This window comes from Pan troglodytes, chromosome 8 (assembly GCF_028858775.2).
Source record: "Pan troglodytes isolate AG18354 chromosome 8, NHGRI_mPanTro3-v2.0_pri, whole genome shotgun sequence".
Taxonomy (NCBI): Eukaryota; Metazoa; Chordata; class Mammalia; order Primates; family Hominidae; genus Pan; species Pan troglodytes.
Genome location: NC_072406.2, coordinates 118433003 through 118457005, shown reverse-complemented (window position 1 = coordinate 118457005; position 24003 = coordinate 118433003).

The following is a 24003-nucleotide window of genomic DNA, read 5'->3' as shown; positions in this document are numbered from 1 at the left end:
AGCTGCAAAATGCAGCAGTGGCATGGGGTATGTATAGAGAAGGGCTTAGCTTACCTATGACTAGCAGATGTTGGCAGAGTTTTGTGGGGTATGCAAAGCAAGCAGGCTCTAAATGGCTAAAAAATTCTGCTTATTATGGCTGTGTTGAGACAACCGGACATACAAAATTCAGGTTTGGTGCCACAAAGCTTTTAAGCTAATGGGTCTCATCCAGATGTGAAGAAATAAACAGCCCAGTGGCCAATGTACAGAGGCCAACTTTGGCTCTTTTCTATAAAAGGGAGGCCCTGTGACATGGTGAAAAGAAGGTGGGTTTGGAATCAGACAATCAGGATTTGAAATCCCTGTTGTATTTCTTATTAGCTGTGTAACCTTTGTCTATTTCATTACCTTTAAGAACCTCAGATATCTAATGTGGAACAAGGGGATCAAAATAGCCAACAAAAGCCTGGGATGAAGATTAAGCAAGGTAGCACATGCTGATCACCAGGTACATAGCTTATGTTCAATAAATATTAGTTGCTTTCATAATTCTTTTCCATACTTTGGGGTACATTATAATTTGAATACCACTTGGATAATTTGAGTCTTGGATAACAGAATTTCACTGAAGGGTTTGCATGCACGGTAGTTTATTTTGAAAAGTGATCTCAGGGAACAGAAGCAAGGGGCTGAAGAGGGGGAATCAGGGAAAGAAGAAGAGCTTATATATAGATGTGCCCTATGGTCTGTTTTTGTAGTGATCACCTGTGGTCTGAGTAGCAAATTGAATGTGCCACAGGATTGCCCACAGAGGGACAGAAGAAGAATGTATCTATGGACATCCCCCTTCATGCCACCAAACTGATCGAGGGTTACTCTTTGGCATACTAACTCCTTCTCACTTCTAGGTTGCACATGTGTGAGTGCTGGGTGGTTTCCAGCAACTGTTCAACACTACCACTGCACATCCAGAGAGGCACAGGGGCAGAAAGCCATAGAAAATGCTGCCACTGAGGTAAGAAGTTTTGTAGTTACACCTCCATGAAGTTGGTTGCTGCAGCAATGCTTGGAAGACAAGGTGGGTCCAGACTTTGGAGAAGGGAAGGCACATGGCGTATTCAGTAGAGAATGACAAGGCAAACAAAAGTGAGATAATTAGTTCATAATGGGAAAGCCCATCTTGAAAAACATGGGTCATTTTTAATAAAACCATGAGCTAGTCCATTGATTTTTCAGCTCTGACATATAACATTTTTGTGATCTGCATGCTCTACAATTCTCTTTGACAATTTTTGAACAGAGCTAATTTTAGTTGTTTCCAATTGTCTTTCCAATTTCGCTGTAAACAAAGTGATAAAGCACACTTTTCAGATTTTTCCAGTCCATTTAGAGTCTTTGGGTTGCAAAAGACTAATGCTTTCTTATGTCATTTAAAGCATCAGTGATTATTTAACAAGATGCGCATGTGTAAAGATTCGGGGCACATTCTGAGACAGGCACATTTAATTTGTGCAAATTCCATTTTATTCGCTTTTCTATGAGGAGAAGTGAAACATTTGAAATGCATGAGACATTTTTGTGACTATTCCACACTCAATTAGCATATTCCAGGAGTAACCGTAAGCTGGAAAATGGAAATTTGCTATTTCCTTGGTCATTCTCTCTTCTAGTGAAAACATCACATGAAATCCTGGGTATTACAGAGTTTAAAGAAGGATAGTTATTTTTTTTTCACAGGAAATTTCTTACAAAACAAGATAGCCACTTCATCTAGTACTCAATGAAAGAAACCATGAACTGGTTCAAAGCTAGGAGAAAAATAATAATATTTGTGTCTATATTGCCATTCTCCCAAAGGTTTTTTAAGGGAAATGATAACTTTATTCATTTTGGGTAAAATGTAATGCAACTGATGAGACAGATCAACAGGAGGGAAGAATCACTAGAAACCCCAGGGCCATTGAAACTTTTCAGTGCTTTTTTTTTTTTTTTTGAGACGGAGTCTCGCTCTATCACCCAGGCTAGAGTGCAGCGGCGCCATTTCAGCTCACTGCAACTTCCGCCTCCTGGCTTCAAGCGATTCTCCCAAGTAGCTGAGACTACTGGCGCGTGCCACCACGCCCAGCTAATTGTTTGTATTTTTTAGTAGAGACGTGGTTTCACCATGTTAGCCAAGACGGTCTCAATCTCCTGACCAAGTGATCCGCCTGCCTCAGCCTCCCAAAGTGCTGGGATTATAGGCGTGAGCCACTGCACCCGGCCTTGTTTTGTTATTTTACATGTTCTATAAATTGATCTTTTTTTTTCCCCTCAATGATGCTCCTTTTCCATAAGCTTGGCTTACTCACAATTTTATATATTAGGACCTGTCATGGATTAAATTCTGTTTCAAGGTATTTTTTGATCATCCCTCTTTTAGGTAATGGCCTAATTTTCTGGTTTTTTTAGTTTGTTTTAGCTTAAATTCCCGAGAATCTACTTGACCCAGCCCATGATTTATTTTTCAGGATTTAGCATTTCAAGTGTTGCTGACCAGCCTGAAAATTTACTTTTGGGGGTATCATTGTCCCCCTAAATCCTATTATTCCTTGGGGATTGGGCAAGGGCATAGGATCTGCATAGAGTTTTGCAAACAACAAGTGAGGGCTATGGGTGAAACAGTTTCATGCAGAAAGGGGCTATGGTTCTGACAGGCAATCTAAGAACCGGTCCATTTCCCCAGTTATTTAGTACAAGGAGTATTCTCTACTTAGATGAACAACAGCCAGCTACGTGCAGTCCTATATATCATTCAGATAAAACTGCACTTGGAATTGAAGCTTCTTTAGCAAGAATTTTGTACCTAAAGTTCCTTGCACTTGTCTTCTCCTATTCTTGTTTTTGAAGTTGTCTAATTTTCCTCAATCTGAAATAGCTATGATTTTTATGATTTTTATTCTTTATATTCTCACTTAACTTTCTTTTGATTATTAAATAAATAAACAACAATGAAACTCTTATTGTAAACTTCCTTGTGGACCAGTAGAACTGGAGAACTTAAATGTTGTATCATAATTAAAATTCCTTCTGTATCGTAATTAAAATTTCTAGACATTTTGAGAATATCCTAAGCTAAAGAGGACAAGGGCTTAGTTTCAATCAAGGACAAGGAAAAAATGTTTTGTGGTGATGTGGACATCAACATCTAATTGAAGTCCAGCCATTTTGGGAAATATTTTGTTGGCTTTAATTAAGATGCATTTGTTCTATAGAGAAAGTTTTAAAGCATCCCCTCTTTAGACTATCATTCCAAAATAGTGAGAGAAATATTATTATTCACTATATATTTTCCAACTTCTTGAGGAATTTGAGTATATTTAAAGTGGATAATATATAAAAGAAAAAGCAAATGAGATGATACATGGAAAAGGAGAAAGAAGAAATTCATTAAAATTTAATTTCTATGATTTTTTTTCACTCATTAGGCATGGCTGAGCATGTTTTTATAGCACATATAATATTTTATAGCATTAAGTTAAATGATTTCAGGTTTCATATAAATTCTTTTATTCTGTAAGTGCTTCAGGACATAGCTCATTTCTGAGAGCGGTGATCTCATTATGTTTTTAAATGACGGCAGTATGTTCAGGTATTTTGCAAAATATATATTAATTAAATTTCCTGTATCTTTCCAGCATGATCTATACCATATAGACTATATCAAGATTTTCTCAGTCATTACGAAATATAATGTTGCAAAATTTCAATTTTTAAAATGTATTCATCCAACCATCCTCTCATCCTTCAACAATTACTAAATGCCCTTAATGAGGAGTAAAAGAACCTGTTTGTGTTTCAATAAGATGCAGAGATGAGTACAATAACCTTAAAGAGGAAGAAAACTATAAATGGTTATAATACAAATGAGTCTGTGCTAAATGTCATAATAAAGGTAGCAATAACAAGATTTCTGAGTTGAATATTGCAGAAATTGCTAGGTGCATGATCAAGAAAAACTGCATGAGGAAATAGGCATTTGGGATGCTCCTCAAGGAAGAGGTAGGAAATTAAGGGGATTAAGGGATATTAGGCAAGGACGAAGAGACTAGAGGCAAGAGCAATGGTACACTGAAGACGGAAGCATAAAACACTGGGGAAAATCCATAATAAACATAAAATTGTAAGAGGAAAATTCTGCACAATAGAGCTGAAAAAGAAGAATGAAGCATGAGTGTTGGGCACCTTGAATGCCAAGCTAAGGAGTTTTGGTATTTTCTTTGTTCAGTGGATGGGACATAAATAGGTTACCAGATGTTTCAGCAACTAATCTGCTACAAAAGGACACATAAGACCTCTTCGAACTCTGAGTATGCAAAATGTGATTTATGTATTTATTCAACTACGTCTTAAGAACAAATTTTTTCTCTGTGCAACTGAAATTGCCATTGAGAGGGGCAGCAAAGCCCCAAACACGGAAAAGATGAACTATTCTAAACAGCTACCTCTTTTATATATTAATTTTTCTTCACAAATAGCTGGAGTAAAAGTCTTTCTTTATTGTTTGATCGAATGAATCACTGCAGAGCAAAACCACACTTCATGCTCTACAAGGTCAAGTGCCCCTGAGAGGAACATCTCAGTGAAACTTCAAAACTGCTGTGTTTTCAGATCTTGGTTCTCAGGAGAATAGAGATAGGCAGGAGCAGGGGAAAGATGGTTGTTCTATGAACATTTGCAGACATTTCTCTCTGGTGGGTGCTCACACAGGGAGATCTGATGCTTGATATGAGTAGAAAAATACTAACTGCCATTAGCGAGGACATGTGGCATCATTAACAGGCACTATCCTTTGTTGTCTGGGTTCCTCAATGGAGGATAAATGAAGAGATGCAAAGAATATTAGAAGCTCCAATAAAAGAAAATTAAGCACATTCAGAGTCACACATTGAAAACTTATGAAATCAGAAGGGCTCTAAATAGCTTTGGTAAGAATAATGAGGAAACAGTATAATCAGTGTAACTCAGCTAAATGGATACTTTGCAAGCCAAATGCAGTATATAGAAGTTAGAGACTCAGGGAGGCAGTCAATAAATATTCATTAATGATGCTAAGAATCAGAAGATGGTTTAAACTCATGAAATCAAGCATACATGTCTTCATTGTTGGAATTTTTCTAGATCTAGATAATTCCAGCCATTGCTTTTAGGTTCACATGGAAAAGCAAAATATGCTATTCTCTTTGGGCCTCAGTTTTCTCATTTGCAAAATAAAAGGTTTGGACAGGGATCAGAAAACTACAGCCTAAGGGCCAAATCTGACCCGTTGTCAGTCTTTATAAATAAATTTTTGTTAAATGTAGTCATGTCTATTTGTTTATGCATTGCCCATGGCCATTTTTGGGCTACCATAGCAGTTAGGTAGTTGCAACAGAGACTGAATGGCTTGCAAAGACAAAAATTTTTCCCTCTGTCCCTCAGAGTTTGATAACTACTGGACTGGATGATCTCTTAAGTCAGTTAAAACAATCCACAGTGTAAGAGTACATTCCAATGTTTATTAGAGCTGGAGTCTATTATTCAATTTATAAAGGAAAGACTTCCAAAATATGACACATTTGTGTTCTTGACAAACACTGGGTTAAGGGATTTGTGTGTGCACTTGCACAAACAATTAGCAAGTTCCTTAAAAGCCACAGACTCTTCTAAAGCAAAATAGATCCTAAATAACCATTCTTCTTTCTCTCACTGGGGCTGCACAATTATTGCTGCGTTCAACTTGATTAGTTGAGACTTCGTTAACTTGAAATTTTCTACAATCCAGGGAGACAGGACTGCAATATACCATTATTGCTTTTTTTAAAAAAAAGGATTTGTTGAAGATGTACATAGTGAAAAAATGGTTATGGGAAAGTATTTTACCCTACAAACTGAACCTCCTTAAAATATGAATTAAGTTGGTAATGACAATGTTTCCCCCCAAATTTTCTGTTTGCTGTTGAAACAGATTCCAAAATATTCCCCCCTCCCCCATGAAAACCTCAGTTTGCCATTTGAATTGAAGACTTAATGGTCTATTATTTATATTGAAATGATCTGGGTCCCAATTGCAGGGCTGAAAGTTCATCAGGTTTCTTAATTTCTTTAAGTCTCATCTACCCCAAATTTCTTGATCCTCCTCCCATCAAGTGGTGGGGACTATGTACCTTCCCTTTGAATCTGGGTGGCTTGTGACTCTTCGATCAATAGAGTATGACAGATTTCACTTAGCATAGCATCCTCCAAGCTCATCCATCTTGTCACAAATGGCAAGATTTCCTCCCTTTTTATGGCTGATGTTGATTAATTTGATTGTGGTAACCATTACATGTACACATCTATGACATCATCAGGTCTTGTACCTTGAATATATACAATTTTTATTTGTCAATTATTCTTCAGTAAAGCTGGAAAAAAACAGGGTGTGGCAGAAGTAGGTATGGTCATAGAAGATGATGCAGTTTCTGCCTTAGTCTCTGGAATACTTGCACCTGGGTCTCTGAGCCACCAGGTCAGAAGTCTGACAACACTGAGGTGTGGACACGCTGCAAGGAAGGCAAGCCACTCAGCAGTCTTGGTTTTCAAGTCTTTCCTGCCTTGATGCCCAATGTGAGAGCAAAGGAGATCGCAGGTGATTCCTTCCTTCAATCCTTGAGTGACCCGAGCCTTCAAGCCTTCCCAGACTTGATTCCAGACTTTGGAGAACCAAGAAAAGCCATCCCCGGAAATAATAAAATATGAAATAAATAATAAAATGTTTGTAGTTTTAAACTACTACATTTTGGGGGTAGTTTGCTTAGCAACAGCAATAATAAAACTGTTCTGCCATCTACAAAAGAGAAACAATATTAATCAATGTGATACAACTGTGTTGGGAAGACCAAACAAAATTGTAAATAAAATGCTACAATGCCTGATCTATCGTAAGCAGTAAATTATAGCTATTCATACACATTTCCTGAAAATGATAATTTAATTTAATTCTACTTTTATTCATTGTGACTAGGCTCTATATTCCTTTTACTGTTTCTCTATAGTACCCACGTATCCAGTCTCACTACCACAAAAATAGAAGCTATGAATTTTAAAAGATCAAGCTCAGACATTCAATAAAGCAGACTGATTCCTAAAAGATATGTATATAATAGGAAACTAGAATCCAGATAAAAAGTTAATATAAATTATTATTATTTTTTTACCTGTTTATTGGAATAAACATTTATAAAATGCCTACAATGTGCCAGACCCTCTGATACAGCTCATGATAAACATCCATGGGGAAAATGTCTGCTTTGCCTTTGACCTAACACAATAGTTGCTGTAGTTCCTTATTTAGTAACACCACCCTTTTTGGCTAGGAGTTAGTGATCCATCATCTTTCATCTTCTCAGATCTGACAGACACTGGCATACACCATAAGACCATAAATGATCACCAAATCTCAGGACTTTCTCTCATTGAGGATTCAGACCTAAATGTCTCCTTGAAGTTTATCCTGCTCTTTTGGCTTGTCAATAAACACAGTGTTGTAGAGTTTGTGTGGCAGATACCACGGGTGAGCAGCATGAAATTCAAATGCACAGTGAATTGAAGTGACATTTTTTTATCCAAAGCAATTCCATTCAAAGCCACATCATTTCAGAAGGGCACCAGTACTGATGATAACAACTGTGCATTGAGACTACTCTGAGTAGACAAATTGTCTTGCATTTTAGCTAATGAACAAGCACTGTGGTAAACAGTTCTTTGCTTCAGGGTCATAATTCAACTTGCTATTTGCTCCTTTGGACGTTCATACAGGGTTTGTTAAATTAGGCAGTAATTTTTGATTATGTGCTGCCATCCTAATGGTTATGATCTTTTGCAGAACTCTTAACAGATTACAGTGGGATGGGATTGCAGAGATATACTAGGAACTCAAGGGAAGGTAGAATTAAGAAGCAATTTGTTGGCCAAGAGGCCTCCATCTTCTTTACCCTGCAGACATTAGAAGAAATAAAAGACAATGTTGGATTGGTGGGGGTGATGGCAGTTTGGGATCGATTAAGTGCCAAGCATTGTTATAGACACTCCATGTACATTTTCCCGTTTAATCTTCATGATAACTCTGCAAGGGAAATACTTATCTTTCATTATCTAGAAGAGGAAAGTGAGGTGTAAATTGAAGGACTTGCTCAATGTGAAAAGAATTATGACTTTCTGAAGTGTGAGGTTATAGCTGTCTCACAGGCAGAGCTGTTTAAGTCCATAAGTCAAATGGTTAAACAGTAGGCATAAATCTCTCTACGATAGTTTTAGAGTATTGATACATAGTTTTAAATAATCCTTAAACACATTATAAAATTAGTGCATACTTAATTAGGAAAATGGGAAGACAGTAGCTAATAAAGAGTTAAACTGATACTACCTTTAATCCTACTACCTAGAAATAAGCATTGATAAGATTCTGATGGACTATGTTTACTTATAACATTTTTGCTATGATTTTGACCTAAAAAGTCTCCCCCTCTTATACTACAAGTAATACACTTATTTATGAAAGGCAGAAATGTATAAAGAAAGAAGTAAAAATCACAAAGAATTTCACACAATCCAGATATATTACATGTAGGGAAATTTTCATACAAAACATACCTGTATACTTATATGTATATGTTCATGTATAAGTACATAATTTAAATATATTAATTTATATTTTCTACGAAATTGGCATCATATCCTTTATACAATTGTATATGCTTATAAAACCACTGTCATTGTCTTGCTAGGGAAATTATCTATTTAAATCAGGTTTATTAGGGGAGAGGAAGAAGAAGAGAAAAGGTAGAAAAGGAAAGAGAGAAGGTGGGGAGGGTTGGAAAGGAAGGGAGTGGAGAATGAGAGAGAAAGGGACTAGTCTTTAGTTGTGTAAGTTCTGACTCTATCGGCCTTTAGTATAAATGCAATAATTCATCTTCATCTATGTTTTTCTATTTTAGTCTCTATTGTACATCATTATCAAAGATTATTATTAGGAACACATTTATATTGCATTTAACAGCAGAGAGCCAATTTATAAGGCTTGTACTCATAGGACATCTCCTAATATCACCATTATCATACCATCTCCATCCTACTCATCACCATCATCATTATCTAATACTTATTGAGTGCTCAACCCTGCCAGTTCTTCAGATTTTATGTAAGACATGACACTTAATTCTTACCACCTTCTAAAGTAGGGGCAATATTTAATTTCATTTTGCAGATGAGAGATCTGAGATCGAGAACTATTAGATACATTTCCCAAAGTCTCACCACTAGGAAATAGTGCTGAGATTTGAATCTAGGTTTTCTGACTCCTAAGGCCATGATTCCAGTTCTGAAAATTATACTATACTGATCAGCTTGTTCAAAAGTTGGGATCATAGCTGCGGTATTTGCCATACAGCTTGACAGTAGAGTCACAGGTCACAGAAAGATAGAATTGTCACATTTTAGAATTGGAAAGAATCTTGGTTGATAGCCTAAGGTTCAAATGTTAAATATGAAGAAAATAGAAGCCAGAAAAGTGAAAATACCTTGCCGAAAATCACCTAGCAGGCTGAAGACTTATCCCACATGGCTTTTAGATCAGTGCCCTATAAACAGAAAAGCAAACCAGAACATAGAATGGGAGGAAGGTCAGTGCTCTGAACCGATAGCACTGAGACCATTTCCAAGTCCAACCATATGGTAAACTTGTCATGTGACCTTAGTCTAGATATTTAATCTCTCAAAAATCTGTTTCTATTTTTCCTTTTCTTTTATTTTTCTTGTTGAAAGAATGGGGGTTAGAATAAGTGACACTCAAAGGCAAAGGCTAAAATACAGGCTTTCACCCCTGAATGTGAAGTTCAACTTCAGCATCTGTGGGTAGCTCTTCTATTTATTTATTTATTTATTTATTTATTTATTTATTTATTTTTTAATTATACTTTAAGTTTTAGGGTACATGTGCACATTGTGCAGGTTAGTTACATATGTATACATGTGCCATGCTGGTGCACTGCACCCACTAACTCGTCATCTAGCATTAGGTATATCTCCCAATGCTATCCCTCCCCCCTCCCCCCACCCCACCACAGTCCCCAGAGTGTGATATTCCCCTTCCTGTGTCCATGTGATCTCATTGTTCAGTTCCCACCTATGAGTGAGAATATGCGGTGTTTGGTTTTTTGTTCTTGCGATAGTTTACAAGCTCTTCTTACCTTGGGTAAGACACTTGGCCTCTCCAACCCTCATTTACCCTAACTTTAAAATAGTGATAAGAAGAGTCCCTCCTCAGGGATTGATGTGAGGATAAATTGAGATAATCTAAACAAAATGCCTAGCTCATCATATGTACTCAATAAATGATAGTTATCTAAAGATCCTTTAGGCTCTAAAATTAAGTGTTACAAATCAGTAAATATTCACTGGCTATCTACCATGGCCCAAGGTCACCTACCAATACCAACTTTGAAATGTACGTTGCTTACAGAAACTTTTTGTTTTAACTTCCCTGAGTGTTAGGTCTTTGAGTTTAAAAAGTAATGTTCCGTTCAAGTTTTCTAGGATCATGCAGAGAGAAACAAAGAGGGGGAGTAAACACACACAGAGACTATTTTGCTATATGCCTTTCACAAGTTTAAATACTTTAAGTCTGAACTAGCTCTTTCCTCTCTTACAATTTCTATTTGAAACCTCTTCATTTTAAGTGTCGTATACATATTTATGGATGGTTTTATTTTCCTGGATCTCTTCTAGTTCAACTCTTGCTTTTTCAAAACAAAAAGCAAGGAGGTATACTTTTGTAACTATTTTCAGGAAGTAAGAGCTACTTCCTGATAATGTGGCAGGCTTCACTGATACCACTTCAACATTCTATAGTTTGGATACATTTTATACTACAGTTTTTCCTCCAAGTGGCATTGTTCTTTTCTTCTCAATTACGTAAAGTATTGGCATATATTGATGTATTGACCATATCTAATTATTCCTTTCAGCTTTGTTCACAAATACTAAAAGAAAAACAATGCAGTTATCATTTCTATGTCCATCCTTAAAACACTCATCAATACTTAATTCCTAGGTTTTGAGTGTTCGTAAGTTTTTCTTAAGTCTTTCATTCATCTCAAAGTATCCCTTGGTGATTCAGACATGTTGGAAGTGTGGCACATGAGGTTGAATTGCCTCCTTAAATTAAGGCATACCTCTGAATACTAGAAATTTATGAAGAGAAATTTATTTGCCTCTGTTACATCAAAGTGATTAACATGTTCACTAAGCAAGGTTAGGTGACAAAATGCTGACGGTGTGACACTATTCCCTCTGCCCAAACATATTAAATGGCTTCCATTACATATGACAAAATATACAAAGTGCCTAATGTGTGGTAGCCACTTTGATAGAGTTAGGCTATTTCAGGTGGTGAGAACAGAGATTGACTAAGGGGATGGGATCAATTCTGAGGATACAAGAGGAGGTCAGGATGCTCAGGAAGCCATGTCAGCAACCCTTTGGTGATTTTTTATTTATACAGACTATCCTGCGCTTCCCAGTCTACTTCTATAGCAATTTCTAATATTCGTTTCACTTATTAGTACACGCCTTATACCAGCTACTGTGTCATGCACTTTTTTGCATTTATGTAACCTTGCCTTCAAATACCCTAAGACAGAGCTTCTGATGGGCTTGGTTAATGTCTCAGTATGTAATATTGAATGTCCTTTGGGGCTGAGGTTTTTGTGTGTGTGTGTGTGTGTGTGTGTGTGGTGTGTGTGTGTGTGTGTGTGTGTTGAGACAGAGTCTCACTCTATTGCCCAGGCTGGAGTGCAATGGCATTATCTCAGCTCACTGCAACTTCCACCTCCCGGGTTCAAGCGATTCTCCTGCCTCAGCCTCCTGAGTAGCTGGGATTACAGGCTCCTGCCACTACGCCCGGCTAATTTTTGTATTTTTAGTAGAGACAAGGTTTCCCCATGTTGGCCAGGCTGGTCTTGACCTCCTGACCTGGTGATCCACCCAACCTCGGCCTCCCAAAGTGCTGGGATTATAGGCGTAAGCCACTGCGTCCGGCCTGGGCTGACTTCTTATCCCAGGAGATCACAAAGCTAGAGTCCTGTCTGTAGATAACTTATTTTGGCTCAGGATGTGAATCAGTAGATAACTGTATGATTGTGTGACAAAGTATCCTTTAGATCAATAAACCTCTTTATCTGTCTTAATGGACAGGAACCACATAACAAATAGGCACATCAAAGCTTCTTTCTGATTAGGGCAAAAAGGGAAAAATTGTAGATACGATTACCAGTAGTACAAGTGTTATTATTATCACAGTAGCTAATAGTTATTATCACATCAGCTAATTATATCAGTCACTTTTTATATGGAAACCTTTCTTTTTTATGTAGATGAAACTTACTGACATATGTTTATGTCATTATATCTTCACAGAAAAAAACCTAAGGGAGAAACGTATGCTTGCTTTATACTAGTAATTAAAGAATTGGGGCTTTAGGAGATACTTGAGTTTACTGCAAGTAAGCTGTTCTGATTTGGGGAGAGCAGAATGGAGGGGGTGACTAAAACTACATCTGAAGACAAAAATCTAGTGGAAGCAGGGTCTTTATTTTGCAATGTGTTCACTTGAATTTACCACACAAAAATTATTTCTTCTGAAAAGAATGTGAGAGTTCATTAAATATGCGTAACCTTTTTCTTTTCTTTTTTTTTTTTTATTTCTTGAAAGCTTCTATTGCTTTGGATGTCAAATGCACCTAATTAGTATAAGTTGATGTGTGACTCTTATTCCACTTCTTAAGACAAGAGGGAAAAAGTCTCATTTGTATAAAATTTAGAGTTGCGAATTTTAAAGCATGGTTAAAAAATAAAATCATACATCTTAATTAAACTAAAAAGTTTATTTGTAGAATGACAGATAAAATTGACTTTTTTAGCAATACAATTTTGTGTGATGTAATAGAAAGTACTTTTGAAAACAAGTCAGGATATCTGAATGCTGGCCCAAACTCTCACTATTTCTGGGATATTGGGTAAGTTATTTAAACTTTGTTGTTTTGATTTAAGTTTCCTCATCTGCAAAATGATGTATTTTGATTAAATGATTTCTATTTTCTCCAAAAAGATTTGGAAATGCGTGGTATTATATACATATGATCTATTTACATCAATTTTCCTCTCTATTACAATCACAAATGTAACATAAAAATCATGAAAACTTACCAAGAACTTGAGTTTCTAATCAAGAATATTGAATTTATATGATTGCGTGTATTCAGACATTCAATAGGGATTTGGGAAAACATTTAGCTCCTGATACATATTGTTAGGTTTGAAAGGGAAGGCAAGGGTTAAAGAAAGACACACACACACACACACACACACACACACACACACACACAGAGAGAGAGAGAGAGAGAGAGAGAGAGAGAGAGAAAGAGGGTGGCTCAACAGCAAATGCAGGCTTTCTGCCCAGGATAAAACCTGCAGAAGTGGGGGACCAGCCTAATGCCAGAGCCCACCGCTGCTTACAGGCTGGGGGTACTTATAGGTATGGGCGGGAGGGGTCTTGGCAGTATGGCTTGCTGCCCAGCAGGATACTAATAAGATGTTCCATGATGAAGTGGTTCTGGGCCTTGTTCCGGTGGGATGTCATCGTGGTGTTCCTTGGATCTTTGTCCAGCAAGATACAATAGGGATGTTTCTTTCGTTGGGCCTTTGTCTGCCTTGTGTTCTGGTGGTTAGGCAGGAGATTTCTCATGGCCCGAACCCCTGTGAAATGTTTAACTTTGACTAAGGTCTCCAAAATAGCAGGGAGCTTACAAAATGGTGCAGTTTGGACTAACACATATCAGTATCTTTCCGGTACTTTCATATTTCTTTCTAGCAAGGCTTCTTTAAATATTGAGCCAATTAACTGAATTTTGGAACAAAGATACCGTTTAGCCCACCAAATCTAGAAATAACAATCTCTCTACAAATTGTATCCTGAGTCCATTTATGACTTTCTACCCTTGCTCCACAATTCCTCCTCCACCTGCACAACTCACGGATATACAGGAGGTTTTGTAGCAACAACGAATGATGAAGATCAGCTCTCACAGGACAAAGTTTCAAGCATTTTGCAAATTCTAACCAGAAGAAAAAAAAATCCCCAAAACTTTAGCAATTGCTGTGCTCCCTTAAGGATGAAGATGACAGCTGTTTTAACAGCTGGAAAGTCACGTCTTCTGACAGCTCAGCAAAAGAGCTGTAGACTGCTGAACATAACAGAAAGAAAGTGTGCGTGAGCAAGCTGTCTTAGAACTTCTACAAGACAAATTGATCTAACAGCTTTGCTCCTCTGAATAGTTTATAACCAGAAACTGTCAGCAGGTTGGATCCAAGACCTGGGAACATTGCCAGCACTCCATCACTCTGAGTCCCTCCTAGGGTCTCAGATTAGGAATGCTTTAAGGGGAATGAAAGTTCTTACTTGATAATTAGTGTTACTGATCTGAAAAAACATAATACCTGATCAGTTGTATTTAATGAAAGCTGACTGAAATGCTACATGGGCAAGGGGAAGGAGAGAGGCTCTTGAAAGATTTTATAGAAAAAGTTATAGGCTAGGAAAAAAGGAAATACATACAGTTAATTATTGTTAAGAGTAATATGAATTGTTTTGCCCAATTTTCAGCATGAAAGCATATCATTTTCAATTATTGTCTAAATATAGTTTCTAAGATATCATTCATTTGTTCATTCATTCATTCATGCTTTCCATGTGCTTATTGAGCACTTACTATATCAATCATCTACTATATGTTAACACTAGGTTAGATGCTGAAATGTATATTACCTACCCTCATGAAACTTGCTAGGGAGACAATTATTAATCAAAGAATTCTAGTGAATGGTATGTGCAAATGTCTATAAGCAAAACAAACAAAACTCCCCAAAATCCCAACAAATTGAAAGAAAGGATAGTGGTGCCTAAGTGTGTAGGCAAGAGCAAGTCAAGACTTTGTAGGCCACATAAACTTTAGACTTTACCTTAAACATAGTCAGAAGCTTTGGAAGCTTCAAACAAGAGGGAAAAAGAGACATGATTAGAGTTTCCTTTATCACTGATCTTTTGGCAACAGAATGGAGATTTGCAGAAGTGCTTGCAAGACATGATGGAGAATTGGCTTTAGAATATAAGTTAAGAAACTATTGCTGTGGTCAAGAAAGGAGATGATACTGATGACGTGGCCAGTTGTGGGAATATAGAGAGGTAAACAGATTTGAGAGACAAGGAAGTAGAATGCATGGGATCTGGCTATCCATTCAGGCCATTGTGCATAAGGAACAATCTGAATTATTAATTTTCTCAAATCTACAATAATTTTAAAGCAATATTTTATTGAGTTAATAGAAGCAGCTACAAAGTAGTACTAATTTATTTCACCCCTACTTTTGTGTGTGTGTGTGTGTGTGTGTGTGTGTGTGTGTGTGTGTGTGTATAAAGTATAAAAATAGAGGAAAGGATGGTCCATGATGTTCAATTATATATTTTATCATAATCATGATATAATTAACTATATGTGTCTATATATGTATGTATATGTGTGTGTATATATATGTCTATGTGTGTGTATATACAGAAATGCACATATAGTTATTTAACTATATATTATTTAAATTTCTACAGTTGTTAAATTTCTATATAGAAAATAATACATATTTATAGATAAATATTATAAAATTATATAATAATTCAGTTACATATGTAATTCAAGCTTCACAAAGGGCCATGAATAATTAAATAATTATATATACACATATATTTATATACAGATACAATTATTTAGTTATTTTTGGAGTTTAATGTAGCTTATATAAAAGCTGATGGTTTCAACACAATGATAAAAGAATTATCTCCAAAATGCATATTCAGTATCAACTGTTTCTTATTCCTCTATAGTAGAGATTGAAAAATTATAGACTATGCTCCAAATTTAGCTCATGGCTTGCCCTTTTAAAAAAGGGTTAATTAGAGCACAGATATACTCCCTTTACTTTACATATTATCTATAACTGCTGTTTAATTACAATAGCAATGTTGAGTAGCTGTGATAGAGAATATATGGCTCACAAGTCTAAAATATTTATTATCTAGCTTTTTACAGAAAAAGTTTGTCAATCTCTGCTCTATTGGTACATAAACTAATCCTATAATATTCATTTAGACGGTTGATTAGAACACTTCTTTCTGGATATTTTATAGCATAGAAAATGAATAACATTGTGGGATTATGAATTTTTAAAATATTCATAAAAATCCTCATAGCATTAAAGGATTTAGAAAGATATATTTACCACTGAGAAATAGTTACTACAAAGGAAATAATAATTACTTTAGCCAGACGCATTTTAAAAATTATGATTCCCTTCAGAAATCTGAAGAAATGGATAACTTTTATAGGCTTTGGTGTTACTTTTGGATGACAAATTCTATAAGGGCCCATCCATCTCATACTTAAGAATTTCAAAGACTGTATTGAATATGGCATACTGAAATGTTTACGTATTTGTAAAATAGATAAATTGAGCCAAATAAATATTTGCCAGTATTTTGCCTTTGGAACAGTGAGTAGATCACCAGTTACCTAAATTATAGGTTAAATAAATATATAGACTTCTCTCTCCCATTCCCACCTAGCCAAAACTGAATTACACATTTTCGGTGTATATTGATAGCTGCTGGAGTCTTTCTGATGCTACTTAGATATCACATGGCAAAAAAGAGAGGCTTTTAATTTTTTTTCCTGGAGTCCTTTCATCCTGATTGCTTGTTATAAAACTATTAGCCAATGTCAAATCAATTTGACTGGATTCCTACAAAAATAAAGTTTAGGTTCAAATTAACTTTTCACCAAACGATTTTCACAAAGCATGAAATTATCTCAGTGCTGCGAATCACCAACTAAAATTACACCCTTGTCAAAATTTTCCTAATTAGTCATTACTCACAGCAACTGGCTCTTTTTTTCTTTGCTTTACACAACTGGAGCTATTTGCACTGAGAGAGGATGATGCTTCTGCTAACCAATTGTTACTGGAAACTAGCCCTGTGAATAGATCCCCTTGCAGCTGAGAAATTCCTCGTGGGATGTGTTAAGCATACCCTTGACAACAACAGCAGTGATAGCCACATTCCCCTTGTGAGAAAGTACCATGGCAGAGTCGTTAGAAAGTTCTAGCAACATGCCTCCTGTAAGCTACACACCATATATCAATAGCTCTGTTAAAAGACAGTTGTCTTCCCAAAGGAGAGAGAGTCTGAGTGTTCTCTGTACTTGCATCATCCTTGGTGTTCTTTATTCTTCAATATCCTTGGTGACCTAATAAAAAACTCTTCATTTTTTAACATTATGAATATAGGCATTTTTGTGTATGTGGCTATACACATATGTACTAATTTCTTTCACACCTGCTTTCGTGTGTGTGTGTGTATCTGTATAAACACTGTGTTTATATCCACCTGAAGTTCCTCCTAGGATATATATACATATCCCATCCCTCATACTATATTTTTTTTGTTTGCTTGTTTGTTTTGAGATGGTCTCACTCTGTCGCCCAGGGTAGAGTGCAGTGGCACCACCTTGGCTTACAGCAACCTCCGCCTCCTGGGTTCAATAAATTCTCCTGTCTCAGCCTCCCAAGCTGCTGGGATTAGAGGTACCCAGCTAATTTTTGTACTTTTAGTAGAGATGGGGTTTCATCATATTGACCAGGCTGGTCTCAAACTCCTGACCTCAGGTGATCCTCCTGCCTCAGCCTCCCAAATTGCTGGGATTATTGGCGTGAGCCCCCGTTCCTGGTCTATATTATATATTTGTATGAGAGCTGGGATATGTGTGTGTGTGTGTGTGTGTATATATATATATATATATATCTTAGTTATTGTGTAATTTCTCAGCTGCAAGGAGATCTACTCACAGGGCTGGTTTCCAGTAACAATTGATTAGCAGAAGTATCATCGTCCCTCAATGCAAATAGCATCAGTTGTGTAAAGCGGAATAAAAAGAGCCAAAAAAAAAAAAAAAAAAAAAAAAACAGAGCCACGAGATAAATTAAGACCAAAACATGGCTTTTAGAATTCTGAGTACACAGTATAAAGAATTACATACAATACTTTGTACATATTCTTCAGTGGAGGCAAGTAGATCCTTTCCTCAAACTTAAAGATTAATTCTCTCCTATTCCATCAGATCTTAATTTTATTTGCTGTTTGTCATTGAAATGGAGGAGAGATTATTTCACAATGTATCAAGGTCTTATTAAGCAAAAAAAAATTGTCTCTATATTTCCATTCCTTTCTTCAATCATCAAACACCCGATATAAGCCATCCTTGAGGACGCAAAAGTGAATTCAGACTTTTTTTCTGATATGATTAACAATTAGCCAGGTGCAAAAGGTAGAAGGAGCGTTAATCAGGCAAAAGGGACCACATGTGCAAAAGCTTGAGGTGAAAAGAGAGCTCAATGAATTTTATATGTGCCTTGAATAAACATCCAGACCCTTAAAGGGGCCTGCAAAGTCTTGGATCATCAAGCCCCTCCATCCTTCCTGACATGATATTATTCTACTTTCCATTTCATGATCTGTGATGGTTAATATTAAGCGTCAACTTGTTGGGATTGTACCTGGCTGTTTCCGGGTGTTGCCAGCAGAGATTAACATTTGAGTCAGTGGACTGGGAGAGGAAGTCCTACCCTCCGGAAGGCCCACCCACAATGTGGGTGGGCACCATCCAATTGGCTGCCACAGTGGCTAGAAAAAGGCAGAAGGTAGAAGAAGCCGACTTGTTGTGTCTACCAGCCTTCATATTTCTCCCATGCTGGATGCTTCCTGCCTTCAAACAACAGACTCCAGGTTTTCCGGCTTTTGAAGTCTTGACTTACACCAATAGTTTGCCAGGGGCTCTTAAGGCTTTTGGCCACAGACTGCAGGCTGCACTGTCAGCTTCCCTACTTTTGAGGTTTTGGGACTCGGATTGAGGCACTACTGGCTTCCTTGCTCCTAAATTTGCAGACGCCTATCGTGGGACTTCACCTTGTGATCATGTGAGTCAATCCTCCTTAATAAACTCCCTTTCATATATACATATGTCCTATTAGTTCTATCCCTCTGGAGAACCCTAATGAGACAGAAGAGTTCCCTGGACCCCTTCACCGGACTTGCATCAGGGTCGTGGCTTGCTTACTCAACCACTGCGCCCAAATGCCTTATGGGAGGGGGAGCACCCAGGCAAGCAGGTGCCGTGGCTGGGGTGAGCTTTGGGCTCCAGCCCCACGGTAGTGTCTACAGGTGTGTTACAATTAATGCTCTTTCAGCAGTTGCCATCTGCAGGTGGCTGTGTGTTAACCAGCTCAGTGGAGAGTCAAGGTGACAAGTCTGTTACACCCTGCCCTCTTGGTACCCGGGTCCTTGTCCGGTGTCCAGGAAGAATCAGGTCTCATGTACTTGAAGGACGGTGAATGCAGAGGTTTTACTGAGTGATGGAGGTGGCTCTCATTCGTTTGGATGTTGAGCTGGAAAGGGGATGGAGTGGGAAAAGGGTGATCATTCCCTGAAGCCTGGCCGCTCCTCGTTGGTTAAGCCGCATCTATCTGTAATCTCCCACACTCAGTTGACTCTTCTCTCAACATTCAGCTGCTTGTCTCTCCTTCTCTGCCCTGTTGCTCTGCCACTCTGCCATTCCCCTGCTCATGGAGCCTGGGGTTTGGGGTTCTTGTGGGCACAGGATAGGGGGCGGGGTAGGCTAGAGTGGTCTTGGAAAGGGCAACATTCAGGCATGAAAACAGGAATGGCTGTTCTCATTTAGGGCTGCGGGCCCAGGCTTGAAGGTGGAGCCCTCGCGGGGGACCCCGCCCTCCTGCCTTCTGTCCATATCGCTAATACTTGACCTATGCATTTTATCCAGGCTTTTGACAAGGCGGGTTCCTTCTTAAACTTTAGATCTATACTTAACTATCACTTGTTCAGTAAGCCCTAAACCCACCCCAGACTAACTCCTACTTCATTATTCTGTTACCAAACCTTCTTTATTTCATCATTCTTACTACATGCCATAATTCTCTCCTATTCCATCAGATCTTAATTTTATTTGCTATTTGTCATTGAATTCTGAGTACACTGTGTACTCAGAATTCTAAAAGCCATATTTTGGTCTTAATTTGTCTTGTGGCTCTTTTTTTTTTTTTTTTTTGGCTCTTTTTATTCTGCTTTACACAACTGGTGCTATTTGCATTGAGGGAGGATGATACTTCTGTTAATCAACTGTTACTGGAAACCAGCCCTATGAATAGATCTCCTTGTAGCTGAGGAATTCCTCAATAACTAATATATATATATATATATATATATATATATATATATATATATACACACACACGTATATATTATATATATGGCAACAGGTTCCTAGGGTGTATGTGTATACACACACACACACACACACACACACATACATACATATACATATATCCCAGCTCTCATACAAACATATAGTATGGGCCAGGCATGGGGGCTCATGCCAATAATCCCAACAGTTTGGGAGGCCAAGGCGGGAGGATCACCTGAGGTCAGGAGTTTGAGATCGGCCTGGCCAATATGAGGAAACCCCATCTCTACTAAAAATACAAAAATTAGCTGGGTACCTGTAATCCCAGCTGCTTGGGAGGCTGAGACAGGAGAATTTCTTGAACCCAGGAGGCAGAGATTGCAGTAAGCCAAGATGGTGCCACTGCACTCTACCCTGGGCGACAGAGTGAGACTCCATCTCAAAACAAACAAGCAAACAAAATATTTAGTATGTGGGATGGGATATGTATATATATATATATATATATATATATGTATATATATATATATATATACTAGGAGGAACTTTATTTGGTTATTAATTAACTTATTGTCTTTCTTTATTTGGTTATTAGTTAACTTATTGTCTTTCTCACCCATATGGACTTTAATTGCCATTACAACTGTGTTCCCAGGGCCTAGCACACTGCTTGGTTCATGGTAGAAATATAATGTAGTAAATACTTTAAAAATGCACATTCTGAAAATCTACTGGACAAAATCCAGTGATAATGCTGGACAGTTAATCAGAAGTCAACTCATGTAGACCATAAAGACCTTGTCAATAAGGATTTTAAAGTTTATTTTAAGAGCAATAGGGAGTTGTGGATAGTTCTAATCTGGGGTTAAACTATCGAACTGCATGAACCATCCTTTCCTCTTTTTTTTTTTTTTTTACTTTTTTTGTAATGCCATAGTACCTTCCTGTTGTTGAAGTTTTCCTTGGATTTCCAACCAAGAATCAACCACCCCCTGCTGTGTGACTCTTATAACAATGCTCTACTGTTAAAATTATTTTTCTTAGGTGTGTGTACTATAAGATTCTGAGCAACAAGAGAGTAATGATCATTTTATTCCCTGTGTCACACACAGTGCCTGCTCAAGAGCTGGTGCTCAGTATTTACAAAATGACGAACCAATAGAACAGAGAAAATCTGGATACTTGGTACTATAGAAGTGGGAGGGTTGGAGGACTATGGTTTTTGGCTAAGTTTCCTTGGACAATAGAGTTTAGAATCATTATTACTGCCAAGACATATTTTTAATTTGTGTACTACTGACTTGGTGAGGGTTAGCTTAAGAGACAAGTTCATTGCTAAGGAAGTCAAGGCTTTGTAATGAAAAATGCCACCTTATTAGTTGCAATGGAAACAATACTCTATTTCCCTCATTATTTCTGCACCAATAATTTTGCCCTCTTACTAACATGTGCTAATAGTTCCAAGATCTTTTAGTGTGGTAAGGTTCACCCTCATCCATGGCTGGTATTACAGACTGTAGTTGCTCATCTCTGTATTTAAGAGGAAAAAGGCCTCCTTGTTTCCTTGAGTATCTGTGACTTAGTGCATTTGTATGCTACAATAGCATACCCCCAAATCAGCCCAATTTTGAATAGGTCAGGGTGGCTCAGACTCATGAAGATGATCTCCTGTAAGGCAGAGATTGATAACTGGTAGGCTCTTTGGCTAGCTCTGAAGAGTCTATGGTTTCTATCGCATTGTGCGACTGTAGCACAAAGAGCATGTTTATTATTGATAGTTTATGGTACAAATATAATACAAATGTAATTGAATAAAGGTTTTTTATGTTTTGTTTTGTTTTTGTTTTGTTTTTGTTTTTTTTTTTAGACAGAGTCTTGCTTTGTCGCCAGGCTGGAGTCCAGTGGCGCGATCTGGGCTCACTGCAACCTCTGCCTCCTGGGTTCAAGCAATTCTCCTGCCTCAGCTTCCTAAGTAGCTGGGACTACAGGCGCCCGCTACCACACCCAGCTAATTTTTGTATTTTTAGTAGAGACAGAGTTTCACCATGTTGGCCAGGATGGTCTTGATCTCTTGACCTCGTGATCCGCCCACCTCGGCCTCCCAAAGTGCTGGGATTACAGGTGGGAGCCACCGCGCCCAGCCTACATAAAGTCTTAACCAAAAGAAATCATTTGAATATAGGGTAACTCTTAAACATCATAGAAAACACTTTAGAAAATAGACATACCGATTCTACTTGTCCGAATAGCATTTACAAATCCACTGAACTATTTATTTTTAATAATTTTATTTTCTTTAAATAGGAAGTCATTAGAAGGTGTACATATTTCTTTTTAGCAGAAGGCCTTCCAATGGGCTATTCTATTCAACAATTCAAGAGGAATGTGATTTTTAAAAATAATGCCTTCTTCCCCATCCTGTAGTCAGAGGGCATAACCATTTAAGGAGTGAAGCTGATTTTACTGCCTTTTTTTGTTTTATAGTCTGCATTTACTACATTCAGCCCCAGGGTAATTACAGTCACACAAACCTTAAAAACAATTTCATCATGACTTTTAAGGACAAATTTTACCCACTTTCATTATAGAAACTGAACAGTATTCTTCCTCCTCTGAATTACCTTTGGAAAAAAACATGTTTCTATGGTGAGTTTCGTGACATAATTTGCAAAATGTTGGCATTTGGGAATGAGGAAACAATTAGTTCTTGTCTTTATGTTAAAGTCATCTCTGTGAAACTCTATTCTCAGGTCCATAGCAATTAGGATGGCAAAATAGCTTATTTTTTTAATCAAAAAATAAGTCATTAAAGCCCATTTTCCCCTAAGTAAACACACACAACTTCTGGTTTTAGAGATGAACAATAATCAACTAAATAAAAAAACAATATTTATTTGCTGCCTATGGTCACAAAGAATCAGGCTTTGATAGTGTGAGAGATGCAAAAGATAGAAGGAAGGTGATTTTTATCTTTTAAGAGATTAGTTTGAGGTTGGAAAAGAGCGAAGACAAGTAATTCTGAAATAAGGCCTGAGTTAAGCAGTGCTTCAATAGAGGAGTAAACATGCATCTGTATATCAAAATGAGTCAGAGACAGCTTAATGCTCCTTATACAAACTCGTGGTATTGGTTACCTACAATTTTTTAAAAATGAAACAAATATATTCTGTTTGTCAGACCTCATAAGAAAGCAGAAACAGGTCCCTTGGAAAACAGGGCTTTGTTATTTGCTCAAAAAAATACCTAGTGTGGTTCAAATACCTCTCTGCACATCTGGGCATCATGAGAGGTCTCTGGCCACCAAAACAATAGAATATGTCATGCTTCTATGTGGTTCAGTGGCCACAGAAGCTTGACAAACTCCTGACACCCTCTTTCCCTCAACATGGACACAATCTATTGTAGAATTTCAAATAATTGTCTGGGAACTTGGTAGGTAGAAAGAATTTTCTTCTTGTCCTTTACAACTTATTATTCACATGATTTTGTAATGACAAGGGGAAAAATACATAAAAGATGCCTGTTTATGAGAACTAAATTATTTCATGGTCAGTGGTAATTACGTGGCAAATTTTCTTCTCACACATAATCGACAGGGATTTTGTAGTTT